Consider the following 21,118-nt stretch of genomic DNA (forward strand, 5'->3'; position numbering starts at 1 on the left):
GAGAATAGAGGGGAAAGGTAAGGGGGCTCACTTTTCTTAGAACAAAGTCAATGTGCTTAAGAGTTTCATCGTAGGATATTGAATGGCACTAGCAACGGAATGTGAGATACTGGCTGTTGATTAGTCGGTATAGGGTAAGCTCTGCTGCAAAACCGACAAGGATGATCTCACAGCAAGTCTGCCATGAGTCTAGAGGCTCATTAGACTGGGGAGCCAGTCTGATTCCCCCTTATAGCTATGCCATCTGGAACACAGGGCTTCCAGGTCACCACAGTAGGGAAGAGAGAACCAGAGAGTGACACACCTGTTAATAAATGCTTTGACAGAAGTGACCCACATCAATTCTGCTTCTACTCACAACTCATTCACCATAACTAGCCACATGACCTTATTTAACTATGTGAGTATTAGAGAATTTGTGGGAGTATGTGGGTATTTGGAGAATGGAGTTTCTGCACAATTTTGGCTCAGCTATATTATAATTTTATTTTTATTTTTTGCAGAGGTAGAGATTGGGGAGAATGTTTTTGCTGTTTTTTTCCCTTATGAATAGTTTTCTACTAGTTAGATTCACTTTTCTCAGTAGACTGAAAAATCATAGATTTTTTTTGTAATTGTGCTCCCTAGGACTTAGTACCACTGCTGACAATAATAGGTGTTGAATAAATAAATAGATAGATAGATTCTTTAGATAAAGCCAGTATAGATTATCCATGTTGTTGCCAAACTTATCCAGAAGTCAGCTGCCAGAACTTATTCTGGTGATTAAACTGATTTTATTAGTAGTATTGTAGTTAATTCATTTCATTATTTGAGGAATTACCTGCGGGAACAGTAATCAAATTGACTCAATTCTTTCATTGTTCACAAAAACAAGCCAGTACTACAAGTTTCTCCAGTACGCATTCAACTACCTAACCCATCACTTGCCATTTTATCCACATGAGGGTTTTCCTTTCTCTTTCTTAGTGTCTCATTAAAGCTTCCTTCTGCCCTCGAGATGTTTTATAAGGAAAAAAGAAATAAAGCTTACATTATTTCTTCCATATATTACTATCTTGGTTTATTGTTTTCTGCTTGTATAAAATTTTAATTCATATTAAAGGAAAATATTTAATTCAGCTGTTCTTAAGAGAAAAATAGCATTCTTCCACTTCAAATATTTTCTTTGTCAAAATATTCCTTACATATTTTAGTTGTTGTTAATTTCTTATTTCTCCAATGGAGAAAAGCTTGAAAGCCACTGTTCTTCGTATCTTCAACTTCTCTATTTTGCAGACCTTGTAAGTGATGTCATTGCATTCACCTATGCCTTTACAACATTTAAACAGCATCTTAGTTGTCAAAGAAAAACAATCCTCTTAATTCTAACAAAGAAATATGGGCCTGGCAAAGCACAACACCAGGCATATAATATTCATTCAAATATGTTCGAGTTCTAATTCTCCAAACTCTCCAGAAATGATATCCAACCAGAGATTCTGAAAAATCACGATTGATGTAAATGAAGTCCATTCATTATTCTTACCCCTAACTCATCAAATTATATGCCCAGATTGGTCACCATCATCTCCATAAAAACGACAATTGATTTGAAGTCCTAATGGAAATACACATATCTACTTCAAAATTCCCTGAAAGCATTTCTCTTAGAAACATAGTCAATAAATGCTGTTGGTGAACAGCTCCCTTCAATAAAATCAGTATGTTGCAATTAATTCAGGTCTTGAATTCCTCTACTCAACAGTAATAGTGAAATCTTGATAACTCATAATGCTTGGGTATTCTCCACAGCCAGGATCCTCTAGACCAACAGTCATTAAATAGGCTATCAGAATAGACTAGCGTACAATGACCAAGCATGAGGTACGCTGTAGTGTGTTTGCTGAAAACAATAAAGTATCAACATTTTAAAATTATTTTCGTTTTTTAAATGTGATACTGGTGAACTCAAGCATGTCCTTATGTCTTTCTCATTCATTTACTTTGAATATATGAGAACTGTGTATAACTGCAGTTTATCCTGAATAGCAGTCCACAGTTTAACACGATGCCAGTAAATGTTAATAGTTGTAGCAATTATACACTACGGGTGTGTGAAAAAAGTACTGAGAATTTCTTCAACATCTGGGTATTTCCAAGGCATTCATATCCTTGACATTCACATATTTTACATATGTGAATGTCAAGGATATTACAACAGAGAAAAGGTTGGGAATTACTGTTCTGGGTAAGCCTTGGTGGATATTCCTGAAACTCATTTTCTGCTACATTTGGTCTAAAGCAAATATAATTTTTCTCTTGGCTATAATTCTGTGGTATAAAGTTTCCATATTCAGACACTTAATTCACATCTAAAATATCAAGTTGATAACTTGGTAATGTTTCTCCTCTACTGAAACCATTTTTTTTTAATAATTTAAGTTATTTCACTAAAGTACATCCCACTCACCCCCCTGAAACTGAGTAACTCTGTGCTCTCTACCAGCAGCTCAAATATTTGCATCCACTTCAAAGAGTAAACAGAAAAAGAGACAGTATTTCAGTTCAAATATATCAGTTGAATGACTTTAAGAAATATTATCCCAAATGCTCATTTATGACTGTTATGTCATCAAATTGAAACCACAGAGGCATTGTGAAAATAACTGACATACATAACACTTTTTTATGATTATGACACCATTATGCAGAAGTTCTAGGAATTCAAAGAGTTTGTCTTTTTTAAAAAATCTCACAATGATATTCCTTAAGCCAGCAATAAATTCTCAAAGACAGCTAATATTATGCAAGATCCCTTAGCAAGCTCCTGTAACTGACAAATATAGTTTGGCCATATATTTAAAATACTGTTCTCCGTTTGTTCATAGCAACATACTTCCAGTCCATGGGTCTGAGAAAATGGATAATTTAATATGAAATGTATGACCTGCATTTCTCTAAAGAGTCCCAAACTGCTTTCAAACAATGAATCTGTGTGTGAAAAAACCATTTAAGCAATTTTAAACTGTCCTAAAGCAAAAAAGACTCTAGTTGTAAATAAGTATTTTATAGATAGTGTTTAAATAAAAGTCAGTTGAAGAATAAAAAAGAAATCCCATCACATCTGAAACTACTTATATCGCCTATTCAATAAACAAAAACACATAAACCAATGTAAATTTTATTTGAGTTGAAATAAAGAATATTTCCAAGGAAGAGTATTCATCCAGAGTGAATATTTATAGAAAAGCTCTATTTCTCAAAAAATATATATGTTTATAATGCCAAACTTGGCCAGAATCCTTAAGTTTAAGGCTATTTCATGAAAGTTTTCTGACAAATTTGCTTGGGACAAAAATATTGGCTTATAAAAAATGCCCAAGGATTATTAAAAAATCACTTTAGAAAAGCCAGTAAAGATGTTAAGTGAAAAATTTACCCCAAATCCTTTTCCTCTGACAAAATATATTCTTAAATCATCTTTGTGAGTTTCCAACATATTTTCACAGTAGAAAATTGTCTCTATTTTTCTGCCCAAAACATTCATAAATTATAACAACTTATTTCTGTTTTATGACCATTCAAAACTTAAATAGAATTAATCACATTCAGAAGTGGGGGAATGGGCTTCCCTGGTAGCGCAGTGGTTGAGAATCTGCCTGCTAATGCAGGGGACACGGGTTCGAGCCCTGGTCTGGGAAGATCCCACATGCCGCGGAGCAACTAGGCGTGTGAGCCACAACTACTGAGCCTGCGCGTCTGGAGCCTGTGCTCTGCAACAAGAGAGGCCGCCATAGTGAGAAGCCCACGGACCGCGATGAAGAGTGGCCCACGCTTGCCACAACTAGAGAAAACCGTCGCACAGAAATGAAGACGCAACACAGCAAAATTAAATTAATTAATTAATAAACTCCTACCCCCAACATCTTCTTTAAAAAAAAAAAAAAGTGGGGGAACATGTAATAGTTTAAAAGAATGAATAACAAATGCAATTTGTAGAAGTATTGACATTAAAATTTTAATGACAGTTATGCTAATTGTGCCATAAAACTTCACACAGGATGAATATAAGAGCGATCATCCCAAGCACTGGTCTTAAAAATACAAGGCAAGGGCTTCCCTGGTGGTGCAGTGGTTGAGAGTCTGCCTGCCGATGCAGGGGACACGGGTTCGTGCACCGGTCCGGGAAGCTCCCACATGCCGCGGAGCGGCTGGGCCCATGAGCCATGGCCGCTGAGCCTGCGCGTCCGGAGCCTGTGCTCCGCAACGGGAGAGGACACAACAGCGAGAGGCCCGCTTACCGCAAAAGAAAAAAAAAAAGAAAAGAAACAAGGCAACATAGAATAGAATAGATATTTTGATGTTAATTTTGGCAAGAATTTTATCTAGTTTTTATATCCGGGCCTTTGCACCACCTAGAATCCCCCTCCCAGCCAGCCGTTTCCAGGGAGGTTGTGACAACCAAGTTCTCTTTTTCTTTAAATTTATTCATTTAACTGCATCGGGTCTTAGTTGCAGCGTGCAGGATCTTTCGTTGCGGCGCACGGGCCGCAGGGCGCACGGGCCACAGAGCGCACGTGGGCTTAGTTTCCCCATGGCAGGTGGGATCTTAATTCCCCCACCAGGGATCGAACTTGTGTCCCCTGCATTGGAAAGCATATTCTTAACCACTGGACCACCAGGGAAATCCAGCCAAGTTCTCTTATCCATGTAACCTCCAGGATTTGGTGTGAAGCTCCTTATGCCAATCTCATTGCAGTACTCATCATGATGAAACATAATTTCCTCTTCACTTGTCAATATATAACACTAGCTGAAAGGTTCTTGATGTCAGTGACCACATAGTGTTATGTTGTTATTACGTATTTTATGCTGCTGTCACCTAAAATGTGCTCAATAAATAATTGTCAATTACTGCTAAATAGATGACCCCCAAAATACATAGTAAAGACTGGTGCTTGAAAATCATATAAACAATTTGTTTTAGTGTCAGGAACACACACTTTTCACTTGAAAATATAGTTCTGCCAACACACATCCAATCTGGATGCTGGGCTAAAGGCTTGGGGAAAACAATATTATTTTGAGACCATTCTACCCTTTTAAACAAGCTATATAATAGTTCTCATGAAATCTGCTTATAAACCTCCAATTTCTATGTTGCTTTAGTTGAAAATAGTCACAACCTAAAATTATGGTGCCTGTTCTTGCACTGTAAATAACATTTTGCTTTTCAGCCTGAGTTCCTCTCAGTGGCTATTCTAAAACTCTGTCATTCTTCTTGAGTTCTCTACTAATGCCCACATCATCTTCAGGAGATGCCCTCAACTCCTTCTTGAACTTAACCTTCTTCAACTCTTCCCATCCCCATCATCCCCTCAAGTTTTCTTCATGTGATTACTCCCTTATCTCCTTTCCTCCAGTCAAAGATGAAAAGACATCCCACCTCCTGTACTTGTTTCTGGATATAAGGTCAATATACAAAAGTCAATTACTTTCTTATATACCAACAATGAATAAGTGGAATTTGAAATTTAAAACATATCTCCATTTATATTAACACCCCCCAAAATGAAATACAAAATAGGTACAAATTTAAAAAAATATGTACAAGATCCATATGAGGAAAACTACAAAACTCTGATGAACAAAATCAAGGAATAACTAAATAAATGGAGAGATATTCCATGTTCATGGATAGGCAGGCTAAATATTGTCAAGGTGTCAGTTCTTCCAATCTCGATCTATAGATTCAGGGCAAGGCCAATCAAAATCCCAGCAAGTTATTTTGTGGATATAGACAAACTGGTTCTAAAGTTTATATGGAGAGGCAAGAGAATCAGAATAGACAACACTATACTGAAGAACAGAACAAAGTTGGAGGCTCAACACTACTCAACTTCAAGACTTAGTATAGGGCCTCCCTGGTGCCGCAGGGGTTAAGAATCCACCTGCCAATGCAGAGGACATGGGTTTGAGCCCTGGTCCAGGAAGATCTCACATGCCACGGAGCAACTAAGCCTGTGCACCACAGCTATTGAGCCTGCACCCCAGAGCCCAGGAGTCACAACTACTGAGCCTGTGTGCCACAACTACTGAAGCCAGAGTGCCTAGAGCCCATGCTCCGCAACAAGAGAAGCCACCACAATGAGAAGGCTGCGCACCACAACAAAGAGTAGCCCCTGCTTGCCACAACTAGAGAAAGCCTGCATGCAGCAACGAAGACCCAACACAGCCAAAAATAAATTAAATTAATTTTTTAAAAAACATTAAAAAATAAAGACTTAGTATAAAGCTACAGTAATCAAGACAATGTGGTATTTGTGAAAGAATAGACAAACAGATCAACACAAAAGAATTGAAAGCCCAGAAATAGGACCACGTAGAGTCAACTGACCTTTGACAAAGTAGTAAAAGCAATATAGTGGAGAACAGATAGTTTTTTCAACAAATTGGACTGGAACAACTGGATATCCACATACCCAAAAAAAAAAAAAAAAAATGACTCGACACAGTTTTTATATCATTTTCACAAAAATTAATTATAAATGTATCATAGACCTAGTGCAAAATGCAAATGTAAAGCACAAGACTATAAAACTCCTAGAAGATAACATAGGAGAAAACCTAGATGACTTTAGGTATTGTGATGACTTTTTTTAGATATAATACCAAAGGCACAATCCATAAAAGAAATAATAAGCTGAATTTCATTAAAATTAAAAACTGCTCTGTGAAAGACAGTGTCAAGAGAATGAAAAGACAAGCCATAGACTGCGAGAAAATATTTGCAAAAGATGCATCTAATAAAGGACTGTTATCTAAAATATGCAAAGAAGTCTTAAAATTCAACAGAAAGCAACCTAAGAACCCAATTAAAAAATGAGGCAAAGACTTCGACACTTCACCAAAGAATGTGTCCAGGTGAAAAATAAGCATGAAAAGATGCTCTACATCATATGCCATCAGAGAAGTGTAAATTTAAATGACAATGAGATACCACTACACACCTATTGGAATGGACAAAATCTGGAACTCTGACAGCACCAAATCCTGAAGAGAATATGGAGCAACAGGAACTCTCATTCATTGCTGATGGGAATGCAAAATGATACAGCCATTTTGGAAGATGGTTTGGTGGTTTCTTACAAAACTGAACATACTCTTACCATATGATCCAGCAGTTGCACTCCTTGGTATTTACTCAAAGAGTTGAAAACTTATGTCCACACAAAAACCTGCACACAGATGTTTACAGCAGCTTTATTCATAATTGCCAAAACTTGGAAGCAACCAAGATGTCCTTCAGTAAACAAACTGGTACATTCAGACAAAGGATATTATTCAGTGCTAAAAAGAAACAAGTTATCAAACCATGAAAAGACATAAGAAAACTTAAATGCGTATTGGTAAGTGAAAGAAGCCAATCTGAAAAAGGCTACATACCTATTGCATGATTCCCACTGTACAATATTCTGGAAAAGGCAAAACTCTGGAGACAGTAAAAAGATCAGTGGTTGCCAGGGATTTTGTGGAGCAGAGAGGAGGAAGGATAAATCAGTGGAGCACAGAGGATGTTTAGAGCATCGAAAATACTCTGTATGGTACTATATGTACGATACTCTGTAGGATACTATAATGATGGATACTTGTCATTAGACATTTGTCCAAACCCATAGAATATATAACACAAAGAGTGAACCCTAATGTAAACTATGGACTGTGAGTGATCATGATGTGTAGATATAGGTCCATCAGCTGTAACAACTTGCACTCCTTGAGCCTATAACCCCACCTCTGGTGGGGGATATTGATACTGGGAAAGTCTATGCATGCATACATGTACCTTCTTCTTAACTTTCCTGTGAGCCTAAAACTGCTCTTAAAAAAATTGTTTTTATCCTTTCTCAATTCCACTTATTCCTCTAAATACTACTCATTTCTTTCCTTCCTTTAACAAGAAAACTCAAAGAGTGTCAATACTTCTGTGTTCGATTTCTCTTCTCGAATTCACTCTTACTGCTCTTGTCAAGGTCATCAGTGACTTGGACTTGCTGGATCCAATGATCAATTCTCAGTCCTCCCTTTACCCCCCACCCCTCCCAGGGTCTGGCACAGCTGGTGACTCCCTCTTCTCTGACACTTTCTTCCCTTGGCTTCACATCACTCTTTCCTGGTTTTCCGTCTCCCTTTCTGGCTGCTCCATTGGTCTACTTTGCTGGTTCCTGTTCCTTTTTCTAACCTCTAAACACTGGAGCGCCCCAGCGCTCTGTCCTTTGCCCTCTTTGTTCTACCTCACTTCTCTGGGGATTTCATGAAGTCTCAGTCAGTCTTGGCTTTAAACCCCATCTATATGCTGATTTAATCCCCAAATTCACAGATCTAGTTAGGACCATAAAAAAAATTTTTTGTTGTTTTTATTTTTAAAAGTAGGAGGGGGTACTCATAAGGGTTTTTATTTACAAGCATGAAGATAAAAGGTAGCTTAAAGTTCATAAAGTCCAAACACTACAATCTATAGCCAAGGAAAGGGAGATCCGGAGGGAGTAAGAGACTTGTCCAAGGTGAGAAAAGATTCCAATATTAGGAAAATTTTCCAAGCAAAAGCATTGCTCTCATTTTTCCAAGGGGGAAAAAAAAGCATATGTGTAAAAGGATGTGTTCAGGAACAGGCACACAAGTCCGGTTTGACATCATTTTGCATAGACATATATAGATTAAGTAACTTTCTGAATATTTTGTACCAAAAATAGATTTAGCTGGAAATGTCCAGGTAACTGGAGACTTGTAAATTTTTTTTTCTTCAATCATCTAAATGATTGCCCTAATTCTCTGCTTTACTTTAATACATGGACACCACTATACAGCACAAATTTAAAATGCTACACCTTTTAGACAGACACCTCCATCTTTAGAAACTATTAATATTTATACTTCAATATTAAGTCTCTGGAGCCTAATCAGGTGGCAGATGGGGGGCAGAAAGGAACATATTTGAATGTAACAGACCCACCAGCAAACTAAACCTAGAAAACCTTCTATAAAATTTGTGACTTGACTCTGAAGGGCAATTCTGACCTGCAGAGCTAATAGCTTGCAGTCAGCTCACTTGCCTGTTCTTATTACCTTAACACATCGGGAAATTTCCCCAAATTGCCATACAGGTCATTTATTCATGCTGTCACATTTGCCAAGAAATAGCATGCCTATAAAAAGAGCAAGAGAAAATATCGTCCATCTCCTATCCATCACCCCCCCAAACATCCAGAATAGATTATATTCTCTTATTTTTCATGTCATTTAATAACAGTACTGATGCATTTTAAACAGTAAAGAGCAACATTCAACCATCTCTGGGATGGTGGGGCTAAAAGCCTTGAGGGCTTTTATTCATGTTCGTTTTATTCCTGAAACATTTCAAGCCTACAGACCAGAATAGAACAAACAGAGACTCCTGTATCCCTACTACCAAGATTAAACATGTTAACTTCTTACATATTCGCTTCAAGTTCTGTATCTATCCATCGATGTACCTCAGCCACTCACTCTTATTTCCTCTTCTTCCACAGAAGTAGACACCATCGCACGGTCTATGTGTATCATCCCCATGAATGAGGAGCAGAAGAAAATAGAAGAGAAGGAGCTGGAAGAGGGAGAACAGGAGGGAAGGAGGAGATGGTGCAAACAGAAGAGGAGGAGGTATTTTAATATTTTTCAGATTACAATGAGCATATATTACTTTTGCAATAGGAAAAAGAATCATTGTAAAAGTAGAAATTAAAACTACAACATTGTCTTATTTCAAGAAGTAAAGGTGGAAAATATTCTGGAAAGATTGTGTTCTATCACAGTTTGGAAAAGGATGTGTGGACAGACCTGGTTTGTTCTACCTGAGCAGGGCATGTACAGAGGAAGGGCTACTCCCGCCATCCCTGAATGTGTGTCATTCCTCAATTGGTGGTGGCTGGGACCAGCACTCCCCTCCATCCCCTCAACATCCAGGTGAGTGAACTCCTGGCATCAGTCTGTTATGAAGCACACCGCCTACATCAATACTACATTGCTAAAATTCATTACAGGCCACTGTTCCTTCGATTAGGAAAATAGGACACCGTTGGCAACCATGGTGAGAGTAGTTTTTTAAAATTGGCGGGGAGGAAAGATAGTCTTGTCAACAAATGGTGTTGGAACAATCAGACAATCACAGGCAAAAGAGTAAAAAGGACCTTGGCCTAAACTTCACACCTTATAAAAACTTAAAGTAACTCACGGATCTTAACATGAAATGCAAAACCTAGAACTTTTTGATAAAAACGTAAGAGGAAAACTTCATGATGTGAAGATCAGAGGAGAGCTCTTAGGCCTGACACTAAAGACATGATCCCTCAGAGAATAAAATCCATAAACTGTTCTTCACAAAAATTAAAACTTCTGCTCTGATGAAAAGATAAGCCACAAATCATGTACCTCACAGTGGACTTGTATTCAGAATGTGTAAAGAAATCTCTAAACTCAGCAGTAAATAAACAATCCAGTTAGAAAATAGACGAAAGATGAACGGATATTTTACCAGGCATATGTAAATGGCAAGTAAGGACATGAAAAAATCCTCAATATCTTTAGCCATTAGGGAAATGCAAATGAAAGCTACGGGGAGATACCTCTACACACCTATTAGAATGGCTAAAATTTAAAAAATACTTATAATACTGACTATTTTTGTTACTTCTTGTGAGTCAAACTATTTCATTTATTTATTTATTTATTTATTTATTTATTTATTTATTTAGACTGCATTGAGTCTTCATGGCTGTGCACGGGCTTTCTCTAGTTGTGGTGAGTAGGGGCTTCTCTTGTTGAAGAGCACGGGCTCTAGGTGCATGGGCTTCAGTAGTTGTGGCACATGGGCTCAGTAGCTGTGGCACGTGGGCTCAGTAGTTGTGGCTCACGGGCTTAGTTGCTCCATGGCATGTGGGAGCTTCCTGGACCAGGGCTTGAACCCGTGTCCCTTGCATTGGCAGGCGGATTCTTAATCACTGCACCACCAGGGTGAGTCGAATTATTTCAAAATACAAAGCTATTTTATAAAAAGTGGTGAGATTTCAGGGTTGATCAGGCAAACGGAGGCGAGGAAGTGGAGTCAGTGAGTGAACATCATTCTGGAAAAGTATCTGACCAGCTATCTCCAGGGAACACGGCCCTGCAGAGTGGAACATTGGCAGGCAAACACAGAGTTAGAAGAGCGGCAGCCCAAACAGCAGAGCAGAGTCTTCAAGAACATGAACCCCAACTTCTTCAGGCTGACACAGACTCAAAAGCTTAAAAGCTCTGTGATCTTAAGAAACAAATCTGTGCCTCAGTTTCCTCATCTGAAGACAGGAAAAACCATAGCATCCATTTTGAGGGATCATTTTCAGAACTAAATAGAAAACATTACACATATAACATGATAAGTGTTCAGTCCACTTTAACTCTTTAATTGTTGTTATAATTCACCTAAATTTTGCCTGAAATTGGCAATTCTCAAAGTATCTTAATTCATTTATTTTCTCTTCTCCTACCCCTTATTGTCAAAAACCTTCTCTTACTACATTTCAATCCCTGTTCCCAGCTGCCTTCTCTGTGAAGACTGCTATTCTATATAATTTGTGCTTTTTAATGATTTTGATTTTTTCATTCTAAATTTAAGTATTTTTAATTTTTTCAAATGTAATGATCTAAAATGCATCTTTTAGGACTTCCCTGGTGGTCCAGTGGTTAGGACTTTGCCTTCAACTGCAAGGGGTGCAGGTTTGATCCTTGGTTGGGGAGCTAATATCCCACATGCTTCATGGCCACAAAATCAAAATATAGAACAGAAGCAATATTGTAACAAATTCATTAAAGACTTTAAAAACTGGTCCACATAAAAAAAATCTTAAAAAATAAAATAAAATGGATCTTTTAAAAATAAGTGCAATTTAAAAAAGAATTTTAGGGCTTGCCTGGTGGCGCAGTGGTTGAGAGTCCGCCTGCCAATGCAGGGGACACGGGTTCGCGCCCCGGGCAGGGAAGATCTCACATTCAGCGGAGTGGCTGGGCCCGTGAGCCATGGCCACTGAGCCTATGCACGTCCGGAGCCTGTGCTCCGCAACAGGAGAGGCCACAGCAGTGAGAGGCCCGTGTACCACAAAAATAAATAAATAAATAAGAATTTTATTTTATTTTTATTTTTTAACATCTTTATTGGAGAATAATTGGAGTATAATTTACAATGGTGTGTTAGTTTCTGCTGCATAACAAAGTGAATCAGCTGTACATATACCTAACCCCATATCTCCTCCCTCTTGCATCTCCCTCCCACCCTCCCTATCCCACCCCTCTAGGTGGACTCAAAGCACCAAGCTCTTCTCCCTGTGCTATGTGGCTGCTTCCCACTAGCTATCTATTTTACATTTGGTAGTGTGTATATGTCCATGCCACTCTCTCACTTCATCCCAGCTTACCCTTCCCTCTCCACATGTCCTCAAGTCCATTCTCTACATCTGCGTCTTTATTCCTGTCTTGCCCCTAGGTTCTTCATAACCTTTTTTTTTTTTTTAGATTCCATACATATGTGTTAGCATATGGTATTTGTTTTTCTCTTTCTGACTTACTTCACTCTGTATGATAGTCTGTAGGTCCATCCACCTCACTACAAATAACTCAATTTCATTTCTTTTTATGGCTGAGTAATATTCCATTGTATATATGTGCCACATCTTCTTTATCCATTCATCTGTCAGTGGACACTTAGGTTGCTTTCATGTCCTGGCTATTGTAAATAGAGCTGCAATGAACATTGTGGTACATGACTCTTTTTGAATTATGGTTTTCTCAGGGTATATGCCCAGTAGTGTTGTTGCTGTGTTGTATGGTAGTTCTATTTTTAGTTTTTTGAGGAACCTCCATACTGTTCTCCATAGTGGCTGTATCAATTTACATTCTCACCAACAGTGCAAGAGGGTTCCCTTTTCTCCACAACCTCTACAGCATTTGTTGTTTGTAGATTTTTGGATAATGGCCATTCTGACTGGGGTGAGGTGATACCTCACTGTACTTTTGATTTGCATTTCTCTGATGATTAGTGATGTTGAGCATCCTTTCATGTGTTTCTTGGTAATCTGTATATCTTCTTTGGAGAAACGTCTATTTAGGTCTTTTGCCCATTTTTGGATTGGGTTTCTTGTCTTTTTGATATTGAGCTGCATGAGCTGCTTGTATATTTTGGAGATTAGTCCTTTGTCAGTTGCTTTGTTTGCAAATATTTTCTCCCATTCTGAGGGTTGTCTTTTCGCCTTGTTTATGGTTTCCTTTGTTGTGCAAAATCTTTAAAGTTTCATTAGGTATCATTTGTTTATTTTTGTTTTTATTTCCATTTCCCTAGGAGGTGGGTCAAAAAGGATCTTGCTGTGATTTATGTCATAGAGTGCTCTGCCTATATTTTACTCTAAGAGTTTTATAGTGTCTGGCCTTACATTTAGGTCTCGAATCCATTTTGATTTTATTTTTATGTATGGTGTTAGGGAGTGTTCTAATTTCATTCTTTTACATGTAGCTGTCCAGTTTTCCCAGCACCACTTATTGAAGAGACTGTCTTTTCTCCATTGTATATTCTTGCCTCCTTTATCAAAGATAAGGTGACCATAGGTGCGTGGGTTTATCTCTGGACTTTCTATCCGGTTCCATTGATCTATATTTCTGGTTTTGTGCCAGTACCATACTGTCTTGATTCCTGTAGCTTTGTAGTATAGTCTGAAGTAAGGGAGCCTGCTTCCTTCAGCTCCATTTTTCTTTCTCAAGACTGCTTTCACTATTTGGGGTCTTTTGTGTTTCCATGCAAATTGTGAAATTGTTTTGTTCTAGTTCTGTGAAAAATGCCATTGGTAGTTTGATACGGATTGTATTGAATCTGTAGATTGCTTTGGGTAGTATAGTCATTTTCACAATATTGATTCTTCCAATCCAAGAACATGGTATATATCTCCATTTGTTGGTATAATCTTTAATTTCTTTCATCAGTGTCTTATAGTTTTCTGCATACAGGTCTTTTGTCTTATTAGGTAGGTTTATTCCTAGGTATTTTATTCTTTTTGTTGCAATGGTGAATGGGATTGTTTCCTTAACTTCTCTTTCTGATCTTTCGTTATTAGTGTATAGGAATGCAAGAGATTTCTGTGCATTAATTTTGTATCCTGCTACTTTACCAAATTCATTGATTAGTAGTTTTCTGGTAGCATCTTTAGGAATCTCTATCTTTAGTATCATGTCATCTGCAAACAGTGACAATTTTACTTCTTTTCCGATTTGGATTCCTTTTATTTCTTTTTCTTCTCTGATTGCTGTAGCGAAAACTTCCAAAACTACATTGAATAATAGTGGTGAGAGTAAGCAACCTTGTCTTACTCCTGATCTTAGTGGAAATGGTTTCTGTTTTTCACCATTGAGAATGATGTTGGCTGTGGATTTGTCATATATGGCCTTTTTTACGTTGAGGGAAGTTCCCTCTTTGCCTACTTTCTGGAGGCTTTTTATCATAAATCATTGTTGAATTTTGTCAAAAGCTATTTCTGCATCTATCGAGATGATCATATGGTTTTTCTCCTTCAATTTGTTAATATGCTTTATCACATTGATTGATTTGTGTATATTGAAGAATCCTTGCGTTCCTGGGATAAACCCCACTTGATCATGCTGTATGATCCTTTTCATGTGCTTTGGGTTCTGTTTGCTAGTATTTTGTTGAGGATTTTTGCATCTATTTTCATCAGAGATATTGGCCTATAGTTTTCTTTTTTTATGGCATCTTTGTCTGGTTTTGGTATCAGGATGATGGTGGCCTTGTAGAATGAGTTTGGGAGTGTTCCTCCCTCTGCTATACTTTGGAAGAGCTTGAGAAGAATAGGTGTTTTCTCTTCTCTAAATATTTGATAGAATTCGCCTGTGAAGCCATCTAGTCCTGGGCTTTTGTTTGTTGGAAGATTTTAAACCACTGTTTCAATTTCAGTGCTTGTGATTGGTCTGTTTATATTTTCTATTTCTTCCTGGTTCAGTCTCAGAAGGTTGTGCTTTTCTAAAAATTTGTCTATTTCTTCCAGGGTGTCCATTTTATTGGCATAGAGTTGCTTGTAGTAATCTCTCATGATCCTTTGTATTTCTGCAGTGTCAGTTGTTACTTCTCCTTTTTCATTTCTGATTCTATTGATCTGAGTCTTCTCCCTTTTTTCTTGGTGAGTCTGGCTAATGGTTTATCAATTTTGTTTATCTTCTCAAAGAACCAGCTTTTAGTTTTATTGATCTTAGCTATTGTTTTCTTCATTTCTTTTTCATTTATTTCTGATCTGATCTTTATGATTTCTTCTGCTAACTTTGGGGTTTTTTGTTCTTCTTTCTCTAATTGCTTTAAGTGTAAGTTTAGGTTGTTTATTTGAGATGTTTCTTGTTTCTTGAGGTAGGATTGTATTGCTATAAACTTCCCTTTTAGAACTGCTTTTGCTGCATCCCATAGGTTTTGGGTCATCGTGTTTTCATTGTCATTTGTTTCTAGGTATTTTTTGATTTCCTCTTTGACTTCCTCAGTGATCTCTTGGTGGTTTAGTAGCATATTGTTCAGCCTCCATGTGTTTGTGTTTTTTATGTTTTTTCCCCTGTAACTGACTTCTAATCTCGTAGCATTGTGATCAGAAAAGATACTTGATATGATTTCAATTTTCTTAAATTAACCAAGGCTTGATTTGTGACCCAAGATATGATATATCCTGGAGAATGTTCCATGAGCACTTGAGAAGAAAGTGTATTCTGTTGTTTTTGGATGGAATGTCCTATAAATATCAATTAAGTCCATCTTGTTTAATGTATCATTTAAAGCTTGTGTTTCCTTATTTATTTTCATTTTGGATGATCTGTCCATTGGTGAAAGTGGGGTGTTAAAGTCCCCTACTACAATTGTGTTACTGTCGATTTCCCCTTTTATGTTATCATTTGCCTTATGTATTGAGGTGCTCCTATGTTGGGTGCATAAATATTTACAATTGTTATATCTTCTTCTTGGATTTATCCCTTGATCATTACATAGTTTCCTTTTTTGTCTCTTGTAATAGTCTTTATTTTGAACTCTATTTTGTCTGATATGAGAATTGCTACTCTACTTTTTTTTTTTTTCCCAATGCTCTGCACCAGTGATTTTAATAAAAACGTGCTTCTGAGAGAAAATAACTGAGCTGGCTGGTCTGCAGTCCTTCAAACAAAGCAGCCTGGTGTGTAGCTGGGGCCAGCGTCACCACGGTGTAGGGCACCTTGCTCTCAGTGCAGTTCAGTGACTCCCCATTTCTGGGCAAAGACACACTCGGCCCTGATTCCTTTTAGGAGGGGTGTACCCACTGAGCCGAGAGGCCAGACTCCATTTTTCACGAGATGGTCTCACTTTGAGATTCATTTTCTTCTTGTCAGGGTCACGCACAACAGCTTGCCTGCTAAGGCTCTGCTTCCTGGCAGATGTCTTGCCCCAGCCAGTGTGCTCACACACGAACGGGTGCTACTCCTCGTGGAACGAGAGGATGTGGCTCTGGAGGTTGAACACGGTGGTTTAGGTGCAGCCACAGCCTTCTGTGGGGCACTACACACATCCCTCTCTGGGGCATGAATTCTCATGTGCTGCTTCAGGAAATCCTTGCGTTTAAATATTTTCTGGCACACGTCATATGTTATGTCCTCTTTATGGGTTTCTCTCACATGTTCCAGAAGCTCTGTCCATGTTTTTGCCACAAAAGAACATTCTTTTTGACATAGATAGCCCTCATGGACCTTCCCGTGTCACTTCAGACTGCTGGGGGAAGCAAAGTTTTTTCCACATCCTTTGTGGGTAACACCTGAACAGCGGTTCGTTGGTGTGCTGGCACTGATGGATTTTCAGCTGCTGATGCTTCTTAAAGGTCTTCTTACAACCTTAAAACTGCATACATATTGTTTTTGCTGGTTTTCATGTTTGCTTTCAAAATGTTTCTTCAAGTTTGATTTTGCGTTGAATTTTTGATCACAGCCACTAGCTGTACAAACAAAGGGCTTTTCTCCAGTGTGAACAGGGCGTGGCAGCTGATGAAGGCCTTGGCACTCCCTTCATGGTCACAAACAAACGGTCTCTCCCCCGTGTGCTTGCACATGTGTGCGTCTAGTTTCCAGGCCTTGTTGTAATTGGCGCTGCAGTCGGGGAAGGAGCAGATGACCCTCTGAGGGGTCTCCGGGAGCTCCGGGGCTAGGCTCTCGCTGGCTGCGAGGACCACATCAGCAATGGTCAGGGATGACACCACTTCAGCAACCGAGTCAGGCTAGCTTCAGGGTGCCTGGTGCCAGACACTCGGCCACATGCTAAGCCACATGCTGTGAACCAATGCTGACCATCTGCTCCAGGAGATCCTACGCATGACCCCACTGCACTTCCGGGAGTGCGGCCCTGGTGGAGTGGGGCGGGGCTGGAGTGCCCACTCCAGCTTTCTTTTGATTTCCATTTGCGTGGAATATCTTATTCCATCCCCTCACTTTCAGTCTGTATGTGTCCCTAGGTCTGAAGTGGGTCTCTTGTAGACAGCATATGTATGGGTCTTGTTTGGTATCCATTCAGCCAGTCTTTGTCTTTTGGTTGGAGCATTTACTTCATTTACATTTAAGGTAGTTATTGATATGTATGTTCCTATTACCATTTCTTAATTGTTTTGGGTTTGTTATTGTAATCTTTTCCTTCTCTTGTGTTTCCTGCCTGGAGAAGTTCCTTTAGCATTTGTTGTAGAGCTGGTTTGGTGGTGCCGAATTCTCTTAGCTTTTGCTTGTCTGTAAAGCTTTTGATTTCTCTGTCAAATCTGAATGAGATCCTTGCCAGGTAGAGTAATCTTGGTTGTAGCTTTTTCCCTTTCATCCCTTTAAATATGTCCTGCCACTCCCTTCTGGCTTGCAGAGTTTCTGCTGAAAGATCAGCTGTTAACCTTATGGGGATTCCCTTGTATGTTAATTGTTGCTTTTCCCTTGCTGCTTTTAACATTTTTTCTTTGTATTTAATTTTTTTTTTTTTTTTTTGTGGTACGTGTGCCTCTCCCTGTTGTGGCCTCTCCCGTTGCAGAGCACAGGCTCTGGATGTGGAGGCCCAGCGGCCATGGCTCTTGGGCCCAGCCGCTCCATGGCATGTGGGATCTTCCCGGACTGGGGCACAACCCCATGTCCCCTGCATCGGCAGGCAGACTCTCAACCATTGCACCACCAGGGAAGCCCTGTATTTAATTTTTGATAGTTTGATTAATATGTGTCTTGGCATGTTTCTCCTTGGATTTATCCTGTATGGGACTCTTTGAGCTTCCCGGACTTGACTGACATTTCCTTACGCATATTAGGGAAGTTTTCAACAATAATCTCTTCAAATATTTTCTCAGTCCCTTTCTTTTTCTCTTCTTCTTCTGGGACCCCTATATTTCAAATGTTGGTGCATTTAATGTTGTCCCAGAGGTGTCTGAGATTGTCCTCAATTCTTTTCATTCTTTTTTCTTTGTTCTGCTCTGCAATAGTTATTTCCACTATTTTATCTTCCAGGTCACTTATCCATTCTTCTGCCTCAGTTATTCTGTTATTGATTCCTTCTAGAGAATTTTTTATTTCATTTATTGTGTTGTTCATCATTGTTTGTTTGCTCTTTAGTTCTTCTAGGTCCTTATTAAACGTTTCTTGTGTTTTCTCCATTCTGCTTCCAAGATTTTGGATCATCTTCACTATCATTACTCTGAATTCTGTTTCAGGTAGACTGCCTATTTCCTCTTCATTTGTTTGGTCTGGTGGGTTTTTACCTTGCTCCTTCATCTGTGTATTTCTCTGTCTTCTCATTTTGCTTAACTTGCTGTGTTTGGTGTCTCCGTTTTGCAGGCTGCAGGTTTGTAGTTCCCGTTGTATTTCATGTCTGCTCCTAATAGCTAAGTTTGGTTCAGTGGGTTGTGTAGGATTCCTGGTTCAGGGGACTGGTGCCTGTGTTCTGGTGGATGAGGCTGGATCTTTTCTTTCTGATGGGCAGGACCACGTCCGGTGGTGTGTTTTGGGGTGTCTGTGACCTTATTATGATTTTAGGCAGCCTCTCTGCTAATGGGTGGGGCTGTGTTCCTGTCTTGCTAGTTGTTTGGCATAGGGTGTAGAGCACTGTAGCTTGCTGGTTGTTGCATGGAGCTGGGTCTTAGCGTTGAGGTGGCGATCTCTGGGAGAGCTTTTGCCATTTGATATTACGTGGGGCTGGGAGGTCTCTGGTGGACCAATGTCCTGAACTCAGCTCTCCCACCTCAGAGGCTCAGGCCTGACACCCAGCTAGAGCACTGAGACCCTGTCAGCCACATGGCTCAGAAGAAAAGGGAGGAAAGAAAGAAAGAAGAAAGAAAGAAAGAAAGAAAGAAAGAAAGAAAGAAAGAAAGAAAGAAAGAAAGAAAGAAAGAAAGAAAGAAAGAAAGAAAGAAAGAAAGAAAGAAAGAAAGAAAGAAAGAAAGAAAGAAGGAAAGAAAGGAAGGAAGGAAGGAAGAAAGAAGGAAGGAAGGAAGAAATATAAATAAAATAAAGTTATTAAAATAGAAAAATTACTAAGAATAAAAAATTAAAAATTAATTTTAAAAAGAGCAAAAGAAAGAAGAGAGCAACCAAACCAAAAAACAAATCCACCAATGATAACAAGCACTAAAAACTATACAAAAAGGAAAAAAAATGGACAGACTGAACCCTAGGCAAATGGCAAAAGCAAAGCTATACAGACAAAATCACACAAAGAAGCATATACATACACACTCACAAAAAGAGAAAAAGGAAAATATGCATATATATAAAGATAAAAAAAGGAAAAAAGCAACCAAATCAATAAACAAATCTACCAATGATAATAAGCTCTAAATACTAAACTAAGATAAACATAAAACCAGAAACAAATTAGTTGCAGACAGCAAACCCCAAGTCTACAGTTGCTCCCAAAGTCCACCACCTCAATTTTGGGATGATTCGTTGTCTATTCAGGTATTCCACAGATGCAGGGTACATTAATTTGATTATGGAGATTTAATCTGCTGCTCCTGAGGCTGCTGGGAGAAATTTTCCTTTCTCTTCTTTGTTCGCACAGCTGCCGGGGTTCAGCTTTGGATCTGGCCCCACCTCTGCTTGTAGGTCACCTGAGGGCGTATTTTGGGAAGTCTGAGGTCTTCTGCCAGCATTCAGTAGGTGTTCTGTAGGAGTTGTTCCACATGTAGATGTACTTCTGATGTATTTGTGGAGAGGAAGATGATCTCCATGTCTTACTCTTCCTCCATCTTGAAGGTGCCCTAAGAAAGAATTTTAAACAAACTATATTACTTTATTACATATCTGTGGATGAATCCACATAAAACTGGTACATTTAGAGTTACCAAACGGTTATAAATGTAATGAAAGAAGAAATGTTTACCTGAGATAATTACACTGCGAGGAAACAGATTTGATAATTGTGTGCTGACTTTTTCTGCATGAGGTGAAATTATTTTCTTGGTCCTTCAGGGAGTCACTCTTCTTATTAACAAAGAGCATGCCTTTTTTTCCCTAAACCCCATATCCTTAGGAACCATTAAGCATGATTTAAGTTGTCAGCAGATTAATTTGAACTTTTTACCAATAAACTATTCACATTTTTTCCTCCAATAATGAGTGATGGAATATGAAGAATGTGTGGAGTGTATTCACATTTGATAGTCATTTTTATCAGAACACTGCAAGCACATATTCTTAAACATTTATCACTGGACTACATTAAAATTGGTAGCAGACAAAAGAAATAAGAGGAGAATCATTATCTAAATTCCTAAAGTACAGAATGATGTAGCCATGACCTTTAATTAATATAATGCTTTATACACAAGAAAGTCTGTCATACATGCCTTATATTGTATAAGTGTTTAATTTAAATCAACATTAAAAGCCATGAGTATGTAAGATGCTGAGTCACACATATTTAAAGCTTTTGATCTTTGACCTGGGGAAGACCACATTCCAAATGACAGATGCACTGAAATATGCATACAATATGAAAAGACAGCAGCATATTGTCATGTTGTACTTTTCCTCATACCTTGTAGAATTTCTTCAT

At 38.5% G+C, this 21,118-nt stretch overlaps 1 pseudogene; it reads right to left on the reverse strand.

The window, feature by feature from the left end:
- Positions 1 to 16,184: 16,184 nt before the first annotated feature.
- Positions 16,185 to 21,118, reverse strand: LOC103083861 (transcription factor IIIA pseudogene; annotated as a pseudogene).

Source organism: Lipotes vexillifer, unplaced genomic scaffold (assembly GCF_000442215.2).
Source record: "Lipotes vexillifer unplaced genomic scaffold, Lipotes_vexillifer_v1.1 scaffold90, whole genome shotgun sequence".
Lineage (NCBI taxonomy): Eukaryota > Metazoa > Chordata > Mammalia > Artiodactyla > Lipotidae > Lipotes > Lipotes vexillifer.